Source organism: Schistocerca piceifrons, chromosome 4, assembly GCF_021461385.2.
Source record: "Schistocerca piceifrons isolate TAMUIC-IGC-003096 chromosome 4, iqSchPice1.1, whole genome shotgun sequence".
Lineage (NCBI taxonomy): Eukaryota > Metazoa > Arthropoda > Insecta > Orthoptera > Acrididae > Schistocerca > Schistocerca piceifrons.
This window is the reverse complement of record NC_060141.1, coordinates 235,932,257-235,955,117: the sequence shown is the minus strand read 5'-3', so window position 1 is coordinate 235,955,117 and position 22,861 is coordinate 235,932,257. Positions and strand designations below refer to the sequence as shown.

General features: G+C 39.2%; 1 protein-coding gene across 7 annotated transcripts in view; it reads left to right on the top strand.

Annotated features, from left to right (window-relative positions):
• LOC124795481 (endoribonuclease Dicer-like) overlaps window positions 1-22,861 on the top strand; it is a 428,130-nt gene that overhangs the window by 270,161 nt on the left and 135,108 nt on the right. The gene's annotated exons all lie outside the window — the stretch shown is intronic.

Genomic DNA, 22,861 nt, shown 5'->3' with positions numbered 1-22,861 from the left:
GTAAATCCCATTTTACTGAGCTTGGTGTCCTAAATGTTCCAAGTTTATTCATTTATGAAACTATCTTGTTCACTAGGGACTACCTCCCGAAAACAGGCAAACTGCTACAGAACAAAAGTGTACACAACTATAGTACCAGAAGGGAATCAAATATACATCAAAAATATCACAGAACAACCACATATCAGAGGAGCATAATTAACATTGGTGTAATACTACACAGTAAGATACCAGAGGAAATAAAAAATACTACTCATCCAATATTTAAAGCTAAACTAAAGGCATTTCTAAAAAGCACTGTTTCTATTCTGTCAGAGAATTTCTGAATAAGTAACAAAATTAATTGTAGTACGTACCTAATTTTAATTGCTAATACTATGCATTATTGTAACTTATCTTTGACCTGTCCAATATCAATTGTACAATTTGTGCTGTATGATAAAACTGGACCAATAAAAAATCAAATCAAATCAAATCAAATAGACCCCTCTATATTTCCTATAGTATGGTTTTATTGTTGTATTTATTTTAGCATGTTTGCTTAAGTTTCTAAGGGTGGTTGCTGATTTTTAATCCCTTGTGTTACCCATGTGTTTGTCTTCTCACTGACTTTAATTCTTTTTAATGGAAATAATCAGTGAGAAAACAGTCATACTTTTTGTCTGCATCATCAGTTTGTTCTATGCCTCACTGCACCCTTTTAGCATACTATTAAACACCCTTATGTTGTTTGCATTAATAAGTCTTCTTTGTACATATTTTTCAGTGACTTTGTATTTCTTATTGTTCTCATGCCTTATCATCACTTTTAAAGCCATATGGCCAGAAAAGCCTGTATCTGTATCTGTTACTTCAACACTGTACTCACAGCTTTGTTGGTAAATATCTGATCAAATATTGTTTCAGACCCATCCCCATATCAGGTAATTTCCTACACTGTAGTAGGTTGCGTGTTGTATGTGTTAAACAGATTTAATAATTGTACCATGCTCTTATTACTTTTGTTAAAATTAATGTTTAAGTCACCAAGAACTATTGTGCATTTTGACCTGCCTCTCAAATCATTTAAAAGATCATCTATATAATATAAGAATTGGGTAAAGTCACCTGATGGGGTCATATAGATGCAAGCAATGATAGTTCACAAATAGAACATTCAAAATCTTTTTCTGCGCACTTCACCTTGCTAAGTTTTACCTCCTTAGATTTAACATTACTTCTAACATAGATGCATACACCTCCACATTTATAAGTTTCCCTGCAAAAGCTACTTACTAAATCAAAGTTTGGTATATTTGCTGCACAAATCTGAGTGTCCCAAAGCCATTGCTCACTGATACACAGCACAGAAACCTTCTTAAGCTTACAGTTTAAAATTACTTCCAGCTCACATATTTTGTTGCCTAGTCTGTGTACATTCTGATACAGCAAAGTCAAGCCACCTAGATTTGGTGCACAGCTCACTTTAGTGTCCCCTTCAGATTTTGACCAAGTCTGACACATTTCAGGCTTGGTCAGCCTTATACATTTCCCTGAACTGGTTCTGAGTTTTGAGGCATATGTTCCAAATTGTTGATGCAAGATAATTTGTTATTTACCATGCTAAGTATTCCACTTAGGCCTCGACCATGTCTTGTATGACAAGTTCTCAAGCAGTTAAGATTGTCAGAGGGTTCATGGTTACAACTGATACATTCCTCAATATCTACAAGCATTACATTTTTAAACTGTTTGCATATTGTTTCAAAATATTTGTTAGCTTTGGTTATTTCTCTGTTTACACATGATGATTCAATTAAATCGTAACAATGAGGTATTTTAAATGAGGTGTTTGTTAACCTGCCCAGTGTAGTCTTCAGAGCTGTTGTTGCTGCAGCTATTTCATTATGGTATACATCATTGGAACTACCTATAAGAACTGCGAAGTCACTCCTTGACAAATTACTGCAATCTTCAGTGTTGATGAGGATCTGGTTGAATCTTGCTCCAGGTTTCACTATGCCATCAATTTTAATGTTTTTTGGGTTGTCAGGGTCTTTGTTTTTGTAGCCATCCCTCTTCCAAAACCATCAGATTAGATTCTGATGTGTGTTGTTTTTTCTCTACGTATTTCTTGACTCTTCGTTTTTGTAGCCATCCCTCTTCCAAAACCATCAGATTAGATTCTGATGTGTGTTGTTTTTTCTCTACGTATTTCTTGACTCTATGCCTTCAATTTTAATGTTTTTTGGGTTGTCAGGATCTTCGTTTTTGTAGCCTTCCCTCTTCCAAAACCATCAGATTAGATTCTGATGTGTGTTGTTTTTCTCTTCGTATTTCTTGACTCTGTGCTCCATATTGTTCTTTATCTGTTGCATTTGATACATTGTTTGTTTTATTCAATTTCAAAACAGGCACCATCAAATCTGCATTGCTGCAAGATTTTTTGCTGTGTTCCTTTTTCGAAGATTTAAATACATCTGCGCTTTTTGTGCCACAGTCCATGTTTTTCTGCTTCGTGTGTTTGGGTTCAGATGTGATTTTGTGAACTTCATTATCTTCAGGTCCATTATAATCGGGTATGTTACATACTTTAGGCCTAATAGTTTTCTACGTACAATCGTCACAGTTCCAGTTTTTTATGATTATATCCTGTCCTTTTAGTGAGGGATCTACTTTTCCACATTGAAAATGTTGGCGCTGTCGCCTGTATTTTTACTAGTCAAATTTTATGTTATCATATCACTGTACAATGGAGATTCACATTGTTGCCTCCTTAACAATATTATCACAAAACCCATTCACTGGACTGATCACAGAAGATTCTGTAAGTCCATCTTATCTTTATACAGGATGGTTGTGGGACCTTTGCTGTTCAATATAAAATGTTAGATCAGAAACACCTTCATCCCTCTGTATTTCCAATTTTATTTTATTTTATTTTTGCTACCACTTTCGGCATTACACTAAACAACCTTTAGACCCAGGCACAGATTTTTATCTTTTGCCAGTTTGGTTTGAATATTTGTGAGACAGTCTGTAAGTGATGATTGAAGGGATCACATTGTTAAAAAGAAGTCTATAGATACTGTATGCAGGCACTATTTCGATTGTATGAGAGATGGGATTCCTCCTACATGTTGGTCAGGGCCACACAATCCTCTGTCCAGTCCTCTTGTCTTGCCCTGCATTAAGGCTACATTTCAATAGAGGGGCCTGAGGGCAGTGTTGTGTAATGCTGAAACTGGTAGCAGAAATAAAATAAAACTGGTAACATAGATGGCTGAAGGTGTTTCTGATTTGACATTTTAGATAACAGATGTGTTTCTGAAATTGAAGTGTGCTCCTCCGTTAAGCTGTGCTCAGCAAGTGATGATAATCCTTCATGACTGAATTTTAAATTGTGTGCATGTTCAGTGCAATATACACAGACAGTGCTGTGTCTGTATAATGTATGACAATGTATGACTTAATAACACTTGCAAGGAATTGGAGATGTTCCAGATTTTCGAAAGCCTAGGTTATCTTTCACATTTCTCAAAAGATTTCTTATATCTGCTGCTGAATGGAAGATATGCTTGATTCCTTTCCAGTTCAGAGCCTGGGGTGATTCTTGTGGAGACTGCACCAGCAATAGAAGGGCAATCTGGGAGCTTTTCCTTTGATCTTGTTTCCGCATCTCGTGTTCCTCAGTTCCTTCTTCGTATCTTCCCTCTTACTGCCATTAGAAGCAAAGATCTTTCCAGACAACCCAGCACCATCATTAGGTTGTCCTCAGAAATATAGTTTTCCCCTCTGTGTCAACAATGACACACAAAAAAATTGCTGTCATGGTAATGGCATCTCATCACTAGCAAGTAACACAGCCCTACAAAATAAGCGAAGCATCCAGAAGACATGATTGGATGTCAGTGTATTTTCATACACAGACACAACATTGGTTGCTATGTAAATGATCTGAGTTGCTATTGTCTGTAACTTGTAGAACACAGAGTGCATTGTTGGTGTTTGTGTTTAGTGTTGTTACCAAGCCTAATAGGGTATATAAGAGGCATGAAAAGCGTCAGCTGTTGAGCGATCATTGTAAGGGATATAGATATGCCATATACTCATGAGAGATAACATCATCAGCACCTGAGAGAGTTTGAAAGGGCCCCCAGTGTCAGTGACCATTCAGCTAGCTGGTCGAACCATGCAGTATCCACATTTGTGGGACATTTGGATGTGATAGTGGCCTGATGTTGTATTGCATGGAGATATGAGGGTAGGTGTACTTGTCATAAAGATTTCAGTTGATTGTGTCTGACCACCGTCTTATCATATCGTATACTGATCACATTGAAACCCCTTGACATTTCTGCCTGCCATCTGAGGACATGTAATGAACTCCCTGCAACTTTGTGTCATCTTGCATCAGTGGTTGGAGACTAGCATTAGCCAGAGTAGGAATTACCATCCCAAGCACAGGCTGCCAGTAACACTAAGACACACATAGGTGGATTTAGAGTGATATGGTTAATCATAGTTCTAAACCACTCTAGATGGCCATCATCAAAGAGTATGTCGGCGACCTGTGAAGAAGTCCCTTTCTTCCAATATTTTGCAGAGTCCGAGTGATATGCCTCTTCATGCTTTGGTGTAGAGTGCCATCGAGTATGACCTCAGGTCACAGCTCATAGTGTTTGATGGAACTCAGATGGCTCAAAGATACATCACAGACACCCTTTGTCGTCATGTGTGACCACTAATGGGACAGTATTGTGTTGCGATTTTTCAACAGGACAGCGCTTCGTCCACACACACTACAGGTCTCTGAGCTGTCATTGTGATGCTGAGGTAATCCTGTGACCAGCAAGATCTCCATATCTGTCCCTAACAGGACATAGGTGGGACCAGCTCTGGCGTCAACTCTGTCCCAGTGCTAGCACCCAGGGTATCAAAGACAAGTTCCTGGCCCCTTGCCTGAGGAAACAATACAAAGGCTTTGAAACCCTTCCTAACCAAATCAGTGCTTGCACCCAGGCCAGAGAGCATACATAATCATACTGGTAAGAGGGTTAATACTGCCATGTTCTTTGTAAATTTTACTCAATTGTGTAGCCACTGAAATAGCATTAAATACTGCCAGGTTTATTCTGCATGTGTACATCCAGAAATGACAGACAGTTGTTCTTCTCAACCTCCATGATGAGTTTTATGTTGCTATGAATTTTGTTTAAGAGGCCAAGGAATTTGTTCAGAGAGTTCCTACCATGTTGGCACACCACAAACATTTTCTTTACACTTCTGTAGATGTACTTCGGTGTGTGTGCGGCTACCTTTAGTGTGATTTCTTTAGATTATTTTTTGTATAAGTTCACCATGATTGGTGATAGAGGTGAATCCGCCATTGGAAGCCCATCAACAAATTCGTATTAATTACTAGCATGGAGGAAGTACAGTGCTGTTAAGCAGTGACAGAGCTACCTTAAGATATGGTGCTCAAAACATTGCTTTGAGTGAAGCTTGTGTCTCCTTGAGATGAACGGTGAAACTACGTCAGTATTCACCAGTTAGTAGTTCGGAACCAGTTTTATTGTCCTTAAAATATCCAGAAACTTTTCTGAATTTCTGATGTAATTACAGAGACTCACATGAGCATGTAGTAAGGTGGCTAGATTTTGCAGGGCATACGTTGGTAACACAGTAGCACTAATGGTAGGCCTTATTAGTACACATTACTTGTATATCTTTGGAAGATCATACAGGTGAGGTAGTGCTGGTGCATTTGGTTTCAACTTCTTCACACCCAGAGGAGTCCCATGAGTGTTGGCATCTTCCTTTTAATGGTTGATTGAACCCTGTCAATTTTCTTCCAGCCTGGCCGATTAGGATTGCTGCCATTTTCCCATGTACTTGGTTTTGCACAGGAGCACAGTGGCATTTCCTTTGGCCAGGAGGGAGAATGGTTATGTCCCCATCCTTACAAAACTCGCTAAGGGCTTCCTCTCAGATACAAAGATATCACGTCTGGGAGGCAGAATGATCATGAGTATGTGACATGTCTTTTTGACATATTTCTTTGGCAGTTTAATATGAAAGTCCTCTGATAGCCTTATTGATGCCACTGATCTCACATTTTGAAGATATGCAAGACCGTACTCTTGGCAAGAGCTGAAGTTGTTGCTGCACCTATTTCTGCCGATGTAACAATGGTACCTGGAAATAGTGTTAACTTGGTCCGCTGTTTCACTAGACACATTCACTGAAATTTATCACATTGTTAAGCTGTCACAATCTGTTGCTGTATGTGGCTTTTCGATGTGGCACAGTTCATATCCTGACACGGTCATCAGCGATGGCAGATACTTAAAACCTCTCAATAGCCACCTCAAAGAGCCCTTCATTTATATGGCTGGCAGCTCCCACTCACTGTCCACCAATTCCCTATGAAATGTAAAATGTTGTCATTTCTGTTGTATAGTTTTCAGTGAAGGTTATCAAGCAGCACAGAGAACAAATGCTCCTCCCCCAATCTCGGTTAATGAGATTGGATGCTAATCATGTTTCAGGTGACTCCTTAACAATACTGTCCCAGAATCCTCTCACAGGCAGACAAGGGATGCCGTTTGGAAACCTAAGTGTGCCCGTCTGTTAAGCTGTGCTCAGTCGGTGCTGATTTTCATTCCTGGCAGACTCTTATATTGTATATATGTTGAGTGCAGTGTACTAAGATGCAGTGCTATGTGTGTTAATGTATGATTTACCACACTCCCAAGGAATATGATATAATTCACATGTTCGAAGGCCTAGGTTATCTTCCATGTGCACCCAGATATGTTTCTTATTTCTGCAGGCAGTCGGAAGATTGGCTTGATTCTTTTCTTGTTTAGAGTTTGACTGGTTCTTGGAAAAGTTGTGCCATGAACTGCAATCCTTTTTTTCCTGTTGTTTCTTTGACAGTATTATCAAGGAGATAATCAAAATATGACTTACACTAAACCTCACTAATTGTAATAGGTAGTTTGGTCTCAGTACTGCTTGAAATCGTTCATTAAAAGCTACAAGATGGGAATGACAGCATTCTACATTTCATGAGGCTGGAACGGACTGTAAGTCTCAGCTGCCAGTCAGGTAAACAAAGGTCAGGGCAGCGGTTAGATGATGGAACACTCCCTTACTAACACACCGTTATAGAATTGTGGATAATAGCCTAACAGTTTAGAATAGTTTGACTCTGTGCAACTGATAAAGGCTGATTGGTTAATATTTGGATGGAAGTTGATTCCTATCAAATCCAACAAAGCTAATTAAGATGTCAGGTAGCAATAATCTGTACATACTTTGTTGTTAAGGTTCTATATATATTGTCGAAACAGCACGAATGAGGCAGTTAATACCTTCGTCTGACAAAATGATAATGATTAACTCATCACAGGTCGCCTGTTAATATCGTCACAAGCCAATATTCTTCATGCAGCAATGAACTTCACAGTCCTCACTACAATCCAAATCGTTGGTGCCCGGTGCTGTTGTTGTGTAATCATGGTACACAAATGAACACTTAAACACACCAACAAATCACTCGATTAAAGCCATTTACGTATTTGCTGGAGGTCAGGCCCATGGTATTGGGTGACACACACAGCTGTTACACCATTGCAGCCGTGGTCAGCCGTCCTGCTGAAATCCACCCTGTTCGCTTAGCAGCCAACAGCTTACTTTCTCGGAGTCTCAGCACTGACTACTTGGCGTACCCGGCACTTGACTATCGATAATACCTACTGCAACCTGTGTGAGGCAAAGATATATTGTTCTCAATACGAAAGGGGCGGTTGACTCCTTACCCCCCCCCCCCCAAAGAAAAAGGCTTCTTTGAAACCGGAGCTGGAAAAGAATACAGAGTTCAGAGTGATAGTAAGAGAATAGACATATAAATACAAGTACAGTGAAATTTACAAATTGAATGGTATATCAGTATGACTCCAGTCATAAACTAACTCTAAAAAACAGATTACATGTAAATTACAAACTATCCTAATGACACAACCCAAAATTGTAATTTATTGAAACAGTATTATCACATGTAGATCATAACAAAACTCCTCTCTACCACAGTTGATGAACTATACAACTCTGGATAGCTATTGAACCGTATTGTAACAAAACTATTTTCATTTCGTTCATCTCAGCGAGGTTTGCTGCCCAGAACACAACCAAAATCCTACTATATTAGCATCACACATCACACGAATTAACCACCTCTAATTAGACTAATACCTACTAAACCTAATACATCAGTGACCAAAACTATAGTACATAACAAATTGTACTTAATGTAAAAATTTATTAATACTTTTATTAATAATTTACTCTCTACTCAATGATGAATATATGAGACTACTGTCAGTATAATCATCACAAGACCAATCTGTAAATAAATGTCTTTCTGATTGGTTACAAGTTGTGTTTCTTGCTTTAGAGTGTCTGTATTAACACATCTAAGTCTATTAATACATACTACAATATTCTAAATACTAATATGACTCACACTATAATGAATAACTATATCTCAGTTTATATGCAATTCATCCCTCAAATGTGGTTAAGTCATCATGGAAACCTAAATTCTCAATAGATCAAATATAGTAACTAAAAGACAACAACTGACACTTGAACACCAGTTCTCATGTTCTTTACTCTCCAAATACACAGAATAACCAAAAAACACCCATACATATTTATGTTTATGCCTGGCTAGGTCCTACTTCATCATCCAGAGTACTTCTTTCCTCTGGGTTGCCACGATCTTCACGCATATGATATCTCTTTATACACACACCAAAAAAGGTTTTGCATCAACTCAGTTCCAAGAGTTCTGTAACCTGTACAGAAAATTGGAATAGTGATCAACATAAACAATATTTCTGCCCCTTTTTATTGCTCATGAAAACCACACATTGCATGTTGTACCACCATACAGCGAGACCTTCAAGGGTGGTGGTCCAGATTGCTGTACACACCGGTACCTCTAATACCCAGTAGCACGTCCTCTTGCATTGACACATGCCTGTATTTGACATGGCATACTATCCAAAAGTTCATCATGGCACTATTGGTCCAGATTGTCCCACTCCTCAATGACAATGCTGGGTAGATCCGTCAAAGTGCTTGGTGGGTCACGTCGTCCGTAAACAACCCTTTTCAATCTATCCCAGGCATGTTTGATAGGGTTCATGTCTGGAGAAAATGCTGGCCACTCTAATCGAGCGATGTTGTTATCCTGAAGGAAGTCATTCACAAGATGTGAACGATGGGGGCGCAAATTGTCATCTATGAAGACGAATGTCTCGCCAATATGCTGCCGATATAGTTGCACTATCGGTTGGAGTATGGCATTCACATATTGTAAAGCCGTTAAAGCGCCTTCCGTGACTACCAGCGGTGTACGTTGGCCCCACATAATGCCACCCCAATACAGCATGGAATTTCCACCTAGCTGCACTCGCTGGACAGTGTGTCTAAGGCATTCAGCCTGACAGGGTTGCCTCCAAACACGTCTCCGACGATTGTCTGATTGGCGGCACTCGTCAGTGAAGAGAATGTGATGCCAATCCGAAGCGGTCCATTCGGCATGCTGTTGGGCCCATATGTACCATGCTACATGGTGTCATCATTGCAAAGATGGACCCCCACCATGGACATCGGTTGTTTACATCTTTAGGTGGGTTTAGTGGCATCTCTTGAACAATCAAAGGGACTGCATCTGTGATGCAATTTCCACAGTCAACGTCTATTTTCAAGAGTTCTGGGAACCGGGGGATGTGAAACTTTTTTTGATGTGTGTATTTTCAACATGTTCCTTGCCGTGCACTCCGTTGGTTTGAGCATATTCTAGCTCCACAGTATTGAGGTGTTCTATCTTGATGATTCTATATGGTCCCTTGTATACATGGTTAAATTTGTGTATTTCAGAATCTGTCTTCTCCGACTTAGTGTGCAGTTTCACCATCACTAGGTCTCCTACCCTGTAGGTTATAGGTATCACCAATTTATCATATCTTTCCTGTCTCCTTTTCACCTTCTCCATTATGTTCATTTATACTAGTTCAGTTTCCTCTCTCAAGTTAGGTTATCTCCTTGTGGATATTCTACCAACTCAAGAAAAACATTGTCAGGTTCCTGATTAAGTACGATCTCACGTGGTGCAAATCCTGTTGAATCATGTGGTAGGTTGTTTCAGATACGCTCGAATTCTTCAAGATATTCCTTCCAAGTACCGTGTTTCTTGTGACAATAGGTCCAACACAAACTATTTAACTCCTTCATCATCCGTTCGGCTGGGTTCAAGGCCAGTCTGTATCTACAGATGGGATCTGTTCTATTTGATGCCTTCTGTTCTATTTGATGCCTATTCAACATTTCCCTCCACTCCTTGGATCAGAATTGGAATCCATAATCACTTAGGATTTGTTTTGGTTTACGTACCGGCTGAAGTAAGCTTTTTCAAATTTATTAATGATTGCCCTGCTGGTCGCTTTCTTTAATGGATAAAACTTCACAAATTTAGGTACTAATTCTTTTGCAACTAGAATTCGAGTGTAATTTCCTTTTGCTGCAGGCAAGGGACTGAACAGGTCCACTGCCACGATGCCTCTAATTGATTCTGGTATGACCAGATGCAGGTAACCTTTATGTTGAACAGTAGTAGTTTTAGTTTTCATACAGGTTTTGCAAGTGCTCAGCAACTTGTGTATATGCCTTTCCAAGTTGTTGAAGACTCAGTCCAATTTGTTTCTCCAGGCATTTCTTAGGTCTGTAATGGGTATTACTATAATGTGTGTACCAGAGTAACTTGTCTATTATATGTTCTGGTATACATGTTCTCGAGCTCTCTTCATCCTCTCTTATTCTCTTGTACAGTCTTCCCTGGTGGATATAATAGTATGTGCTAATCTTTTCTTCACCAGCACACCCTCATCTATACTTAGTCTTGATTAATTTCAGTTTTTTGTCCTGGTTCTGCTCTCTGTGTATGTTCCTCAAGAAACTCTTCACAAAATCTTTGTGCTGTACTCCCTTCATTAAATTTATCTGAACACCTCCTCCTCCTGGTCTGCTCATGGCTGTTCCTCAAGAATCAAGTGGCAGCCTTGATAATGCATCAGGTATGGTATGTGATTTACAAGGCTTGTATATCACTTCAAGGTCATGCCAATGCCCATCTTATCAGGTGGCTATGTCTCAGTTTACTTGTAGTTAAGAATGTTAGGGCTTTGTGGTCCGTGACCACCTTTACAGGTCATCCTGCTAGATAATAATGAATTCCCATGACCCTCCTTGCCTCATCCTTCGTTTGTCACTGTCCTCACCCACCCAGCCCCTTCCCTGTCCCCATTCCAGCACCACACAGCTGTCACTCCACCCCCACACCCTGTCTTTTTATTTCTCTCCTTTTCCGTTACTCCCCCCCCCCCCCCCCCCTCTTCCCACCTCTTCCCTGCCCTCAGTCTAACTTGCAACACTTTGCTGTCCCCCACCCCCACCATACTATCCCTCCCCCTCTCCACTCCAGCCTCCATCATACCCCCACCCAGTTGCCATGCCCATCATGCACTGGTGTTGCTGCTCGCAGTGTGGTTTCAGTTGCCTGAGGCTGCAGTTTTGTGTGTGTGTGTGTGTGTGTGTGTGTGTGTGTATTGTTGACGAAGGGCTTAACGGCTGAAAGCTATAATTGTGAGAGTCTTAACGGATGAAAGCTATAATTGTGAGAGTCTTTTTGTTGTGCTTATCTGTGACTTAGCATTTCCACTATATGGTGAGTAGCAACTTTCCTTCTCATAATTCAGCATTGCCACTATATGGTGAGTAGCAACTTTCCTTCTCATAATATTGTTAGATAATAATGAAATCCCTTAAAACCCCACACGGTAGCCAGTGCCTCTTTCTCTGTAATGCAATATCTTATTTCCCATGCATTCAACATGTGGGCTTTGACCACAGTCCACATTTTTGTATGTAAACACAGTGTATTTCACAAGTGCACATCTTAATAGTGAAATATGCAGCTAAACTTTATAAAACTGAAATATGGACGTGAAAATGATAATGAGTGTGGAACTAAGTGGAAAAACTGTCACCACAGCATAACTATAATAACGATGATTCATCTTTATGCAAGTACAGATGAGAAATGCTGCCTTGCCACTTACAATTGTCCCACTTGTATCTGTTTAGTCACCAGCAAATTTTTTTTTTTTTTATTTTCACTGTGATCTTGTAGTATAAACATGTACATGAATGTATAAACACCTGAGGATGGGCGCAAACCCAAAACCAGTTGTGTGACAAATAAATAACCTTTTATTGTGACTGGTAGCGGAAATTTTTCTACACCCTAAATACAGATGTTCTGCAAGCAAAGGGTGACAGACAAACAAGAAACCTCTTCAGTATATACAATTTGTAATACAAGAGGAGTAATACAATGACTGTTTTTATCCACGTCGATGGTCTTGACACTTCTCGTAGAACTCGCAGAACTGCGCCGCGGCCATACTGGTGCAGCGCTTATGTTCTCTTCACATAGAGGGCGCTGCAGTCACGTTGTCATCCTAGAGAGGGGTCGGTCCGCATGCAATTGGCTGGTGTCTTCTCTACAGCCGCTCTAAAGCCTAGTTTACATGACGACACTTGGTTGCAGGCAACTATGCTTCTGGCCACTATGCATGCACGCCACCCATTTGCACAACTCGTTGCTGAAACTAAACACTTTCGGCATGTTCCAACTTTGGTGACACTAGTTGCATGAGTTTTGAGGTTCTGTGTGTTCGTAGATTGTAGACAAACTGAAATATGATGTGGGGAATGGAGAATAATGTTAGATTTTTGGATATGTATGCTTTGCACAGGTGTTTGTGGGATTTCAATGATGCTGATTACAAAAATAAGCAAAATATTGCTGCTCCTGAGACTGTCATGTGCAATCAGAACATAGATAGTTAAACAATATCTGAGCTGCTGGGCAAAATTTATTGGGTTAGGAGCACATATCCAACTGAATTAAGAAAAATACAACCAAGTAATTCTAGATGTGGCAATGCTCTTGTCTTCAAGACTAAAATCCCAACATTCAAGTTGGCTGACTCTTTGTTAAGGAATATTGTTGACTGGAGGGAAGGCTACACAAATCAAGAAACTGCATTCTTTATTCCAAATTCATCTATTTAAAACGTCGGAGCAGTGATCCCCATTCACATATGTTAGAATTTTGAAATATTTCCACTGTACAGATCTATATTCAAGAGAGTTGTTTGCAAACCATGAAAAAGCGTCATCACCAACTAAAACCATATCTTATAGCATACCAAGTGTGCTCCATTGTAATGAATGCAATATGATATGTAATTTCAGTTCTGGTTACAGTGCTTCATGCATTACGGTATCTTTATTCCTTATCGCATAATTAACTCTACTTAGAAGAAACGTGAACAGTTCTGGTGACATTCTAAGATAACGACAGAACTTCTGGGGTCTTCCATTATAAATTATTTCAGCAAGGATGCTGAGCAATCGAGCTGACGTCTGTTCTTCATCCAGTGACAAATCAAAACACGTTTCTTATTTTTTTCTTATGCAGCGATTCCACACAACAAGCTTTAACTCCATCACGACTCATGCGACGTGCAGCTGCCAGAACTTTCTTTTTAGACACGACTCAGAAACCCACAAAACGACGAAACTGAAGTGTATACTGGTTTCGCCATGTGTGCAGTCAAATGTGAAACCATTTGCATGCAACTCATTTCACGCAACGAGTGGCGCTATCCAATGTCATCATGTAAACTAGGCTTAATGTTCCCGACCAGTGTGCTAGTGCTTGACTTTATGCTAGAACAATGAGCAATTTGATATGGACATGGCTGCTTTATGTTTTTAAATAGTTTAGCTTGATGTCTTTTGCATTAGGTTCAGCGTAAAATGAACACGTTTTACAACAAAAAGTTTCAGAAGATAACAGCAAAGTCCGTTGAAACCAGTTGTCTTTAATATAGTAATATTTTATGCAGTCTTGGCTCTTGAATGGTTTTGAACAGTTAAAACAGATTGTCCTTCAGGACTGTCAGAATGAGAAAATTCAAATTCCATTTAGCCTGGCAAGTCTGAATAATGAAGAACAGAGTGGTAGACCATCTCTCTGTGAAGAATTGATAACTGCAAGGAAAGTGGAGGCCCTGGTGCTTGAAGACCGATATATTGCAGGCAAGGTAATAACGGAAATCACTTTCTAATGTGTGGAATGACATTTTGAACATGACAAATGCTGCTGTTTGCTGTTGTCTGTGACTCCCTACACCCACTCAAAAAGCTTGCCAAGTGAAGTCAGTAGCAGCTGTGTAGGCCATTTCAGACCGTGTCTTTAGACACCAAATCATCAAGTATGAGTGCTGTGGTTATCACTATGGCCCCTAAGACAGAGCAATAAATCTAGTGTGGAAATTTGGAATCACCACCTACAAAAAATGCGAGGACTTAAATCAGCAAGCAGGTGATGCTGATTGTTTTTGGAGACTTCTAAAATGAAGTGCTAACAGTTATGCTCATAAGGAATAAACTGTCAGACAGCATAGCACCAAACTCTCCTGATAAGAAAGCTATCAAAATGAGATGTTGCAGGAAGCTTTACAAATGCTTTTTTCACTCCATGACAAAACCCCAGTTGATCTCCCTCCCCCCCCCCCCCTCTCTCTCTCTCTCTCTCTCTCTCTCTCTCTCTCTCTCCATACTCCGCAAGCCACCTGACGGTGTGTGGCGGAGGGTACCTTGAGTACCTCTATCGGTTCTCCCTTCTATTACAGTCTCGTATTGTTCATGGAAAGAAGGATTGTCGGTATGCCTCTGTGTGGGCTCTAATCTCTCTGATTTTATCCTCATGGTCTCTTCGCGAGATATACGTAGGAGGGGATTCTGCAGAGGACACACTCACACATGCTACATCTTTTGGGTATCAAGTTTTGCCTGTTCCCCCCCCCCCCCCCCCCCCCCCCCCCCAAACAAAAAAAAAACCACAATAATAATCTTCTGACATGGCATCTCTCACAGGATTAAGAAATCATAGCGTGACAGGTATTTACAGAATGGTGACTTCTTGAGGTAGAATGTCACCTGAACAGTCAAAACGCAGGCTTCTGCAACTGAGATCTCCTCCACATTATCTATCACCGAGAAAAATATTGCATTAAAAGGTGAATACATAGAGAATGGTTAATACCAAGTTCCGTGGTTGCTGCTATTTTTTTTTCGCAGTGATAATTAGGAGTGGGTAATTTGGACAGAGGATATTTAGTCCAAATTATGTGTCCTGTCACAGGAGTTTCTTTGGTTAAGTGTCAACATATGATTTAGTGGTATTCCAACTAAACATGTTGTATTATGACACAGATGCCATAATGTTGTATCCCCTATGTGACCTCAAGGAAATAACTTCCAGAAATGTTTTGAGCTGTCTTTTATAGTCCCCTTTTTATAATGCATTTATTTATGATTTACTGGGCAAGTTGCTCAGTACTAAAGAACACAAATAAAAATGATGCAGTTGAAGGAGAATTCTTATTGTAATATGCAATGTGTGAAAGACAAACTTGCTTCAAACAGTTTTGTGCAAAACTCTTTATTTGGGATACTATCACATGTTGCTTTTACCCCACATTGCTGTGTGTACTATAACATGCTTAACTGTGATGTTGCATGATAATTCCCAGGAGGCTGAAATTAGCTAACTGCTTGAAGTGTTTATTTTGAAATAACAGAACAAGCAGTACAGGGAATGTCTGCCCTTACATATTTTCGAGCTTTGGAAGGAGCAAATACAGACGTGCATAAACCCAAATGAGTCTTACATTAACTACCACTACATCAACATACTTTCGTAGTATAAAATTTTCAGCTTGAGTATCGTTTCTTCTGTAATACACCACGTACATGATATTCTTTAACAGAATACGAGAATGTGCCTTTTTTAGATGCCCTATACTCTCACAAATTTCATTAGTACCATATAACTCACTGTCATAGTATGAGGTGTTATATGAAAGTTTACAAATGGTAGTATAACCAAATATCAATAAGAGCAACATAATACATTTTGTGCATCAGTATGGCTGGCAGCTTCGATCTAAGTGGACTGATTTACTGTTGGCTGGCAGTTTTGCATTGTGACATTTGCTTATTTTTGCAATTTTACAGTGACCGACCTGAGGGAATAGCATTGCTGAATCAAATTGTGCTGCAGAAAAGCAAGATTGTTAGTGCAAGCATTCTGTAACGACACTTTGGGTCAGACACAAACATAGGACTGGTTTAAACATTTTAAAAATACAGGGTTATTACAAATGATTGAAGCGATTTCACAGCTCTACAATAACTTTATTATTTGAGATATTTTCACAATGCTTTGCACAGACATACAAAAACTCAAAAAGTTTTTTTAGGCATTCACAAATGTTCGATATGTGCCCCTTTAGTGATTCGGCAGACATCAAGCCGATAATCAAGTTCCTCCCACACTCGGCGCAGCATGTCCCCATCAATGAGTTCGAAAGCATCATTGATGCGAGCTCGCAGTTCTGGCACATTTCTTGGTAGAGGAGGTTTAAACACTGAATCTTTCACATTACCCCACAGAAAGAAATTGCATGGGGTTAAGTCGGGAGAGCGTGGAGGCCATGACATGAATTGTTGATCATGATCTCCACCACGACCGATCCATCGGTTTTCCAATCTCCTGTTTAAGAAATGCTTCTGCTTTAGCCTTTTCCGTAAGATTTTCCAAACCGTCGTCTGTGGTACGTTTAGCTCCCTGCTTGCTTTATTCATCGACTTCCGCGGGCTACGCATGAAACTTGCCCGCACGCGTTCAACCGTTTCTTCGCTCACTGTAGGCCGACCCGTTGATTTCCCCTTACAGAGGCATCCAGAGGCTTTAAACTGCGCTTACCATCACCGAATGGAGTTAGCAGTTGGTGGATCTTTGTTGAACTTCGTCCTGAAGTGTCGTTGCACTGTTATGACTGACTGATGTGAGTGCATTTCAAGCACGACATACGCTTTCTCGGCTCCTGTCGCCATTTTGTCTCACTGCGCTCTCGAGCGCTCTGGCGGCAGAAACCTGAAGTGCGGCTTCAGCCGAACAAAACTTTATGAGTTTTTCTACGTATCTGGGAATTTATGAAATCGCTTCAATCATTTGTAATAACCCTGTAGCTGGAGATCTGTTGTTGATGATGACGACGATGACAATGAACATTCGGGATGACCATCTACTAGCATTACACCAGAAAACATCAGTTGTGTTTGGAATGCGATTTTGAAAGATCTTAGGTAGACCATCCATGACATCCTGGGGTTATCATCTTGCACATATCAGTGGATTTTATCAGAAAAATTGAACACGAGAAGGATTGCTGGAAATATCAGACTCCAATTGCTGAATGACTATTGGAAAAAGCATTGCATGAATGTCTGCAAGGAATGGAAAGAACTGCTTTGAACCCATTCAGATTCTCTTTCTAAGGTCATTGCAAGTGACAGAAGTTGGGTTTTGGGTATGACCCTGAAACTAAATGGCAGGCATCCCAGTAGAAGACTCAGTCTCCACTTTGGTCAAGTTCAGAGCAGTGTCAAATCCTTATTGATATGTTTTGTGGATACTGATGGGATTGTCCACAAGGAGTTCGTACCTTGTGCCCAGGCGATTAATGGGAAATTCTATCATGATGTCCTAAGCCAACGAAGAGAAGATGTGAGAAGGTGTCCAGAGAAGTGGTGTGGGATTGACTGGGTCTTTCACCACGACAATGCGACGCCATAGATAGCTTTCACCTTGCAGCAGTTTTTGGCAAAAATCAGCAACGGCGATTCTTCCTCATCCACTATACTCATCAGACTTGGCTTTCTTTCTCTTTCCATGTTGAAATTGGAGTTAAAAGGGATGAAGATTTGTTGTGATAGAGGAGATTCATGTAGAATCGTAAGTGGTGCTGAACAAACTGACTAAATACGAGTTTCAGAATGTATTCCATTTATGGGAGAAGTGATAGGATCAAAGTCTGAGCTCCCAAGTGACTTCTTTGGAGCTAATGGTGCTGAATAAAAATCTTATCTGATCTGATTTTATTTAGCAGAAGATTTTGGGAACTTTTGGGTGGCATCTTGAGAAAGGGGGTGTTCAGAGTGGAAAAATCAGTAGGCCCTAGTGCGTAACGTCACATGACAAAGTTTCCTTAAAATAAGACCAGCTTCATTTCTTTTGTGTTGATGGTGTACACACCATACAGCAACCTCTATGCACGTAGCACTTTCTTTCCTCCTCTTCTTTTCCGTAGAAAACTAGGCTGCTTGGAGCAGGATGAGATACAGCTTATGCAGTTTGAATGGGGCAGTAATAATAATACCTGTCTTTACCCCTACTATCACCTACCCAATGCTATTGAGTAATGGGTTTTCTTGTCTGTTGTGCCACTGAGGAATTGATCTCCATTCTGTGGATCATAATTGTAACCTGTCACTATGATGTGGAGTGTTTCAGTCAAATAAAATTTCAAAGCCTGTCATTTCAAATGTATTTGTTGACCTGTTATCCACCATCTTCATTGTCATCGTCTGATGACTACCGATTGCTGGGGTTGGCACCGAGTTCTGCTTGTATAGGTGAGGCAGATGTGCCGGGAACTTGCAGGATGGAGGCCTAAGTGACACATGTGGGAATTAGAGCTCAACAACATCTAACAGCTTAGAGACCAAGTGCGATCGGGTGGCACAATGGTGATGTGGCACTTAAAAATGCTGCTCCTGCCTCCCTACAATCATTAAGCACCATCTTTACTTTGTCTTGGTGTCCAAAGCATGTACTGAATGTGTACCTCTGATCTCAGTTACAGTTATTATAATTTAATATAACCTCGGCTCCTATTTTGTAATGGAATATCAATATGGTGGCACATGGGCCAAGCACATGGTGTTTTAAAATTGTTCTGGCACCTGTTTGGTCCTCAGCCACACCCGACTAGTCCTTCTCCCTTTGCTTTATATAGTGGGTGTACTCAGCACACAGCTCAGCAACTGTATATATCGTTTTACAGGGGACACCATACTCATTTGAAACTCAAAAGACATGTCCCTTTAAGTGGGATGTAAAATATCCAGAATGTTTGAGTGGGCAAGAGAACTGGTTTCAGTCCATATCACTGCACTAGGAATTGATAGTTTTGGGGAACCATCCTGACATCATTTGGTACACTGGCTGGTTGTTAATTGCCCAACTTACCTTCTCTTGTTTACATCACTTTATCCTTTCTCATTTAGAACCTACGACCTCATCTGTACTAGCAGAGCACAGTGCCAATCCTATGAGTAAGTAGTTTTACTCATGATAATGATGATGATGATGATGATGATGATGGAGTCAGCTGGGAGATTTCATTTGAGATGGTGCAGCTTGAATACTGAGATTAAATTCACCTTCTCAGTGAAAAATATGGCAACATAGTGACTACTTACAAATTTGTCATATGGTGTAAATCATCTTAATTTTTTTAAATATATATATATTTTTATTGTGATTCATACTAATTGGCTGCACTTGTTGCTACTTTGTGTGTGACATTAAAACATAAATCGTGTAAGCCATTTCTCCTGTTATTATTATTTCTTTCCTTTCTCAGACCTTATGTCTGGTTAAAAATGGAATGTGACGTGGACCTTGTTCGTGCGTGACTTCCTTTTAACTGTATGGTATATGTTACATTGCATTTAGGAACTTTCGGGTAATTGAACATGTATCAATAATTACAGATTTCTGTAGTTGTATATATACGTTTGGATGTAGCTGTATTCCTTTGATGTACTGGTGGATATTGTATGGTATGACTCCTGTAGTTGATAGTATAATTGGTATAATGTCAACTTTATCCTAATGCCACATGTCTTTGACTTCCTCAGCCAGTTGGATGTATTTTTCAATTTTTTCTCCTGTTTTCTTCTGTATATTTGTTGTATTGGGTATGGATATTTCGATTAGTTAATTTCTTCTTTTTATTGGTGAATATGATGTCAGGTGTGTTATGTGGTGTTGTTTTATCTGTTATAATGGTTCTGCATTTATCTGTTGTGGTATTGGGATCTTTAATAATATGCTTGCTGTAATATATGGTGTTTATTGTTTGATCCTGTATTGCAATCATGAATCCTTCCGTCTCACTTTATATATTACCGTTTCTTAGCCATGTGCTGGATGCTTCTTGATCGATGTGTGGCTGTGTTAGATGATACGGGTGCTTGCCATGTAGTGTTTTCTTTTTCCAATTTACTTTCTTCATATCTGTTGATGTTATGTGATCTAAAGGGTTGTAGAAGTGGTTATGAAATTGTAATGCTGCAGCCGATTTATTTATATGAGTGATTGCTTTGTGTATTTTGCTAGTTTCTGCTTGTTCTATAAAGAATTTTCTTAAATTGTCTACCAGTCCATAATGTATGTTTTTTATGTCGATAAATCCCTTTCTCCTTCCTTTCTGCTTAATGTGAATCTTTCTGTTGCTGAATGAATGTAATGTATTCTATATTTGTGGCATTGTGATCGTGTAAGTGTATTGACTGCTTCTGGGTCTGTGTTACTCCATTTCACTACTCCAAATGAGTAGGTCAATATTGGTATAGCATAAGTATTTACAGCTTTTGTCTTGTTTCTTGCTGTCAATTCTGTTTTCAGTATTTTTGTTAGTCTTTGTCTCTATTTTTCTTTTAGTTCTTCTTTAATATTTGTATTATCTATCCTATTTTTTGTCTGTATCCTAGATATTTATAGGCATCTGTTTTTTCCATCGCTTCTATGCAGTCGCTGTGGTTATCCAATATATAATCTTCTTGTTTAGTATGTTTTCCCTTGACTATGCTATTTTTCTTACATTTGTCTGTTCCAAAAGCCATATTTATATCATTGCTGAATACTTCTGTTATCTTTAGTGATTGGTTGAGTTGTTGATTTGTTGCTGCCAGTAGTTTTAGATCATCCACGTATAGAAAATGTGTGATTTTGTGTTGGTATGTTCCAGTAATATTATATCCATAATTTGTATTATTTAGCATGTTGGATAGTGGGTTCAGAGCAAGGCAGAACCAGAAAGGACTTAATGAGTCTCCTTGGTATATTCCGCGCTTAATCTGTATTGGCTGTGATCTGATATTATTTGAATTTGTTTGAATATTAAGTGTGGTTTTTCGATTTTTCATTACTATGTTTAGGAACTGTATCAATTTAGGATCTACTTTGTATATTTCCAATATTTGTAGTAACCATGAGTGGGGTACACTATCGAAAGCTTTTTGGTAATCCTTGTATGCCTAGTGTAGCGACCTTTGTTTAGTTTTAGCTTGATATGTCACCTCTGCATCTATTATCAGTTGCTCTTTACATCCTTGTGCTCCTTTGCAGCATCCTTTTTGTTCTTCATTTATAATTTTGTTCTGTGTTGTATGTATCATTAATTTCTGTGTAATGACTGAAGTTAATATTTTGTATATTGTTGGTAGGCCTGTTATGGGGCGATATTTTGCTGGGTTTGATGTGACTGCTTGATCTTTAGGTTTCAGGTACGTTATTCCTTGTGCAGGTGTATCAGGTACTGTGTATGGGTCTGCAATGTAACTGTTAAATAATTTAGTTAGATGTGAATGTGTTGAGGTGAACTTCTTTAGCCAGAAATTTGCTATTTTGTCTTTTCCAGGGGCTTTCCAATTGTGCGTAGAATTAATTTCTCGGGTGACTTCATGTTGCAAAATTATCACTTCAGGCATTCGTGGTATCATCTTGTATGTGTCTGTTTCTGCTTGTATCCACCGTGCATGTCTGTTACGTTGTACCAGGTTTGACCATGTGTTGCACCAGAAGTCTTCCATGACTGTTATGTTTGGTGGATTGTCTATTTTAATGTGTTTGTTATCTATTGTCTGGTAAAATTTCTTTTGGTTTGTGTTGAATGTTTGGTTTTGTTTCCTTCTATTTTCACTTTTTTTATATCTTCTAAGTCGTTTGGCCAATGCTTGTAATTTCTGCTTCTTTTCATCTAATTGCTCTATCACTTCTTGCTGTGAGATTTTACCTAACCTTTTTCGTTTTTTGTCTGATATTTAATTTCTTATAAATTGTGTTAGCTGTCCGATATCTTTTCTTAGTTTTTCTATTCTGATCTGTAGCCTGTGTTCCCATGATGGTTTTGTGGGTTTCTTCTGTGTGTTGGTTGGTTCTGATCTCTGCCTAGAGTGTATATTTAGTGTAGTGAGTGCTCCTATACAAACCAGTAGTTGTAACTCTTCCATAGTTGTATTTTCATTTATTTTGTTGTGTATGATTGTGTTGATAGTTGTTATTGTTGTTTTGACTTGTGGGTGATTTGGTGGTGTATGCAAGAATGGTCTAATGTCTGTATTTGTGTCTTTGTATTCTATATATGTCAGCTGAAATTTTTCTTCTATATCTAACATGTGTGTCACTTTGTGTCCTATTTGTGCTTGTTCTGGTGGCTGTCTTAAGATTTTGCTTTCCTCTGATTGTTTAATTGATGCGTGTTGTTCTTTGTTTGTTTGCTCTGGGATGTTTGAGTCTATTACTGTATTTTCTTCTTCTTCTGATTGCACATTATTTTGTTCCAGTATTTGTTGTACTTGTTGTTTGATGTTTTCTGATTCTGACTGGGGTATCCTGTTATTTTTTATTATTACACGGATCTGATCAGCTAGCCATTGTTCTCTTAAAAGTTTTAATTTTGGGTATCTGGCAATAAATGTTGTGTATACTTGTAATATTACTATTATTATTATTATTATTATTAGTAGTAGTAGTAGTAGT